Here is a 6,113-nt window from a genome sequence, read left to right as displayed (position 1 = left end):
CCTGATGAACTTTTTATGAGACAAGGAATTTACCTTTAACCATTTATCGACAAAAAAAAAAAAGTCTGCAGGCTTTAAAAGTGAAAAACAGGTAAAAAACCTGACTACCTCTTCAGGACAACTTATGGTAAAATAAATACACACACTAACCTACCAGTTTATAAGGTTTGTCTTTCAGCATCCTGCCCCATTAAATTCCTCAGTGATCTTCTTCTCCTTTTTCAGTTGTTTAGATGAAGTTCTAGCCCCACATCAGTCTATGACCAAACTTAACAGAGGGGAAGTCTTTCAGCCCCTTTGTTTTGCCTTTAAAATGCCTTCCTGCTAAACTGCTTGTCTGTGTTGTCGTTCCCCAGGTTTGCTTAACCAGCCCTGCCAATCCTGACAGCTGTGGCTGGTCCTCTGCTCCCCAGTTCTTCTGTCCCTTCTGTGTGAGTGTGTTGCAGGAACAAGCCTGCACCCCAGTCTGTCTTAAGTGCTCACCAGAGACACGAGCTGGACCAGTCCTGTACAGTCCACACACACAGTGACATTTCTTAACACTCAAACTTGTAATTCCTTTAAAGTTTTCTGTGAGTTCTTAAACTCCATACTAACAATTCAGATGTTCTGCCGGGTAGCACCACGCTCATAACGACATACACCATCGACAGGGTCGAGACTTTCAGCTGCAGGACAGGCCTCTGGATACATCAGCGAATGCAGTAACATATTCACACTCCAAGTTAACTGCAAACGCAGGGAGCGAGAGATGTAATTTGCTAGTGTGTCTTATAGATGTTTGCTAGCAGCTACAAAGCTGCTCAGAAAAACTGCCCCTAATCCAGGCTCATAATGGAAGAGCATTCAAGTGAACACAGATACCTCCAAACAAATCCTCTGTTCTGGCCTCTTCTATCTTGTCCCCTCCAAAACTGTCCTTGCTTAGTCCCATGTCTCCCTTGCTCATTCTTCCAGTAGCTTCTTGCCAGTGACTTCCAGTCTCCACTCTTCAGGTGTCTCACCCCAGTTTCTGTTTTCTTATCTGTTCAATCCTAGTCTTTCCCTCCAGCCTTGTTCTTCATCACTGCTGGCCCTCCTGTCCCAGCATTCAGACCTAGGTTGTTTCCCCAGTTCCAATGTCTTCCTGTCCATATTCATTCCTGCCTGTCTTCCCTCCATGTTCATGTTCAGTATGCTCGGCTCCTTGTTTGATCTCTCTGCCTGGCAGGGTCTCATGATCCTGGTCTCCTTCCCTATGTTCCTCACAATTCCTGCCTGCCTTTCTACCCAGCCATTTCCTCACTTCGGTGAAGATCCTGCTCACCAGCATCTCTCTTTTCAGAATTTCTGCTCCTTCTCCCCACTCCCATCAGGTTTCTAGGCACAGCCTCTTTGTCCCACTAATCTCAGGATGCCACTTAATTTATTTTTTCTTCTCTAGCATTCCAAGTCTCTGCTCCCTTCCCAGTTTCCCCCCTTCCAGCCTGCTCTCACCAGACCTTCTCAAAATACTTGTCCAGTCTGTCTTAATCTTCTTGCTCTTTTCTACCTGTCCTCTATCATCTCCAAGTCACAGTGTAATTCCTTTCCTCTTCAGTCTTAGTCTTACCACACTAACGAAGAGTTGCTGATGGGAAAGTAGGCTGGGACAGGAGCAGAAAATAGGAATATGAGGGAAATGGTCAGGATGGGATTAACAACATATTTTTCCATCAAGTGTGTCCCCAGAAAAAAATGAAACATTCAACTCCACTTTCTGCATACCCAGAAAGAAAAATAGTGGCCTGAAAATCACATATTCAGCGTGAAAAATTTCTGCCTAAAAACCAAAATTGGCAGTAATAAGCAATGGAAAATTGGATCATTGCAAATATCGAGGAATGCCAATTAAAAATTTACTATTATTCTAGGGATAATACAACATAATGTTATCCCAAAATAGTAACTGCTTCATCTGCATGACAGCTTCATACTATTATTTAATTCTTATGATGTGATAACATGTGACAGTCTCAATAAGGACCAGGACATCATGTTATAAGACTTCGTAGGCACGTATACTAGAAAACTATCTCTTTGGGAAAAGGCTTAGAGTTCAAAATGAAGATTTAATCAGCTCAGGTCTTCCAATTTTGCCCAGTAACTTTCTGATTATAAGAACACAAGGACAGAGTGCAAAACACGTGTAGGTTAAGTAATTTTAAATAACCAATTATCCCTATCCAGCCATGCTGGCTTCAGCGTTTAATTGCTTCAGACATGCAAGTTTTTTCTCCAGTTATCTTTTCACAGCCCACAAACACAATTTCCTGTTAAAGTAGCATTGTCCTGAAAATTCACCATAATGAGTTTTCCAGTCTGAGCAGTCTGACCCAGTTCCAAGTCAAAAGTTTCTCTATACAGCTAAGTAAAAAACTGAGTAAATCGTAAGTGAACAGTATTGGCCTAATATAACAAGATTCTCATAATGAAGTAGAAGCTGGATGCTCAGCTCCTGAAAAATCCATCTCTACACTTTGCAGATAAACAACTGGAAACCACAGAGCTCTATTTCCAAAATCCATATAAAATGCTGTACATTTCACTTAACATTTAGCTGTAGCTTTCTAATTTATAAAATCATAAATCAAATTATTTGCTTATTCACTCCCTGCAATAGTTGCACAATGCTGAAATTTTGCCACCAATCATGGGACACTGAATCTGTTTTCAACTAGTATTTCTTTATTCTATTTTATAGAGTATCACGTTAAAAAATGACCCATATTTCTGTGGCAATTTCTCTCCTGTACCCATAGCAGCAAAGAAAGAAAAAACCATGAGTTCTTATTATTTTGTTAAGTGTGTTGGGCTAAATGAAGTTATTAAAAAAATAATGAACATCTCTGCAATTCACCATAAAAATTTCATTTCCAAAAAGAGACAGTAAAGCTGTCAAAGTAAAAAAAAAATATTTCTATGGTAAATACTATTAGACCACACATACATCAAGACCTAAATAATTATATAAATGCATCCTAAATTTCCTAAGACAGATGGTGGATCATATACAGACAAGATATGCATTCCAAAAAGATTTTTCTTTAAGAAGAATAAGAAAGGGAAGATGAAAGAATAGTGGGGAAATGTTTGAAATACTATTAAATTAAAACAAACCCCACAAGATTATGCTGCAATATTAGACAAAGTGAAGTGAAAAAGCAAGTGAAAGCAAGGAATGACACAGTTATTTTGGCCTTGATTCAGGAAATCGCTTAAACACATGGATAAGAACATCTTAGTTCAGGAAAGAATGTAAGTACAAGCTTAAATTTAAGCACAATGAGATTTTCACCTTTGCTCTGGCCCTTGTATCCTGGATCCCACAGCTGGAGTAGTGGCAGGAGATACTAGAAGTCCTCTGTACAGCAAAGGCAGGTGAAAATATCTCCTGACAGGTGAACTGAGCTCAATGGTCCTCCAAGGTGTGGTGTACAAACGCATCTGGATGAGGGCAAAGCTATGAGCTCCCAGAGCTCTGGGATTTCGATAGAGATCACACTTTATAAAGCGGGCTAGGGAGGTATCTGCATTAACCAAAAACTCTGGTAGGCAGCACAAACTCCCAAGATCACAAAGATATTTTTACATGACCTTGTCCCTTCCACTTCTAGCTCTTCTGTGCTTCTCCCCTTAGAAATGCATTAGAAAGGCATTAGCTTAAATATCACTGGCTTAAACAGAAGTTGGGCACATGCCTAAGGTCTGAGAATACTTTTGAACCTTCAAGTGATCAGTAAAGATAACGTTTCCACTGCAGAAGGAGATAGAAATATTGTACTTAAATCTGTGGAGAAGGAGAAACTCTTGCTGGTTCTCTTAATTAACCCACTACCAGAAAGTAACCAGGAAAACATTCTTTACATTTCTCAGGCACTGCAGATAAGAGGAGTTACATCAAATAGAGTGATATATCCGAGATGGTGAATACTTCTTGCCAGAAGTGTTCAAACAGATTGTAACATGTTCTTTATCTCTTTAAAAATATTTAAGTTAAAACACTTAGTTCTGGATGTCTTTTATCTAGTTCTGGATGTCCTTTATCTATCATGTCTGTTTACCCTGCTACCAAACTAATAAGTGTATTATTCGGGTTATGGGATCAAAAGATCTTGTGCCAAGATAATGATTTTGCACTTCCTATGTGTTTATACTGCATCTAGTACAAAGATCAATTTACTTAACTTCATATTTAGGGTGAGAGAATGAAAATACAGTGGTTGTGTGATGGCTGCTTGGACAGAGTAATCTTAACTTCAGGAATTTCCTCACTTCTTGGAGCTTCTGATTGTGGCTTCAACAACAGAACAGCCTGTTTACCTTATCTGTTGAGCAACAAGGCACTCCTTTGTATTTTATGCTACAGTTTTTGCATCAAATTTTCTAGCTATTTTTTTCCTATTTTGTAGGTATCTTTAAGGAGTTATAAGAGAACAAAAAAAAAAAAAAGCAGAAGATAATAATATTTTACAAAATGTAAGCCAACAAAGAACAAAACATGCTTGATGTACCCTAAGGACCCCTGCGCTCACCAGCACGGATTAGTTCAGCTGTTTCTGAATTTCGTTTTCTGAACTGCTCTGCTTATGTATCTATTACCTTTTGCTGGATTTGCCAGCAGACCGTGGAAATTTAAAACCTTCAAAATATCACCCCAAGTAAGACTGGAGGTTCTTCACAAATGTTATTAAAATACAAAATGGTTGTATAATAGCACATCTTTGCATCATTAGGGAAAAGAATATTCTAGTACCCTCTCTTTCAGTTATGCCACACCCTAACTACAAAATGAAAGCACAAATTCAAAAGTCAATCACAGAGCTGATAGCAGGGCTTCATATTTACCATAGTTTCAGTGGAAGCATTTTCTTGAGTAATAACAACTGGGTTTGGTTTATTTTTAAAACCATCATTCCAGACCTAATCCCAGACTCACCATAACATGCTGTCTTTGATTGCATGAGATCAAAAATTCACCTTGAACGTGTAAGCTAGTTTTGCAAACTGCAAAATTTTTATTGTCTGCATTTTCCTTCCCTATGTATTTTCTCCTTTATGTTGCAAGACTTTTAGGTTTGACCACCAAATGATATAAAATGACATAGCTAATGATAGTGTTACCAAAAATATAATTTCCTTTTTAAAAAAGATATTTTTATAGAATTAAGTGCACATCATTTTTGAATATGATGTTTTATTTGCAAAAAAAAAATGTAAATGATCTTTTCACTGAACAGCAAAAAAAAACCATCTCTGAAAGAATATGATAATGCTTTTTTAAGGATGTGCAGATGGTGCGGTTAGAACATCTGCAGCAATAGGGGATCTGAAGAGAACAGGAATTCTTTGAGAGGATGAGTTACTACCCCTAATCTCTTTTTTTTTTTTTTTTTTTGCAATTTTTTCACAATGGTCTTTACTGAGCATTTTCTGCCCTGGAGTGTTCAATATTTGGCCTCTTTTCAGAGCTGGTACTATACTCAAGAGAAAATGTTAATAATAAAATCTATTAAACATTTTAATCAGTTCCATAGTCCATTTTTCAACATGTCATCAGCTCAGGTTTTTTATTTGCATCAAACAATGTTTATTTGCACAAACAGAAAGCACCTTCATAAACAAGATAGCCATGTGTTGGAGGAGGCTTAGAGAAGGTCAGGAAGGATGGTCAGAGGTACGGTACGGTTTCACAACGAAGAATCACTAAGTAATCTTGCACTTTTCAGTCCAGAAAGAAAACAACCTGGGAATGGCAATATGTTAGAGGTCTAAAAGACAGTCCCTTTCAGGGAAAGGACAGTGTGAATTGACAGCTCACTGCCTTTTTGAGAAGTAAGGTGTAACAAATGAAGCTAGCAGGAAGTGGGTTCAAGCTGGAGAAAAGATGTGGTTGCGCTGTGGATCTCTTTGCCATAGGACGTTTTATGTGACAGGAGCTTACACAGGTACAAGGGGATACTGAACAAAGCCATGGAAAATAAATCCACTCAAGACTGCTAACTGCTTAGAAATTGCGTCTGGTTTAGAAAACCTGTAAATGCCTGGAAGCTGGAGGAATCCATGTAGAAAATATAATACAGCCTTGTCTTGTT

This window comes from Chlamydotis macqueenii, chromosome 3, assembly GCF_036417535.1.
Source record: "Chlamydotis macqueenii isolate bChlMac1 chromosome 3, bChlMac1.mat, whole genome shotgun sequence".
Classification (NCBI taxonomy): domain Eukaryota; kingdom Metazoa; phylum Chordata; class Aves; order Otidiformes; family Otididae; genus Chlamydotis; species Chlamydotis macqueenii.
This window is presented reverse-complemented; position numbering follows the sequence as displayed.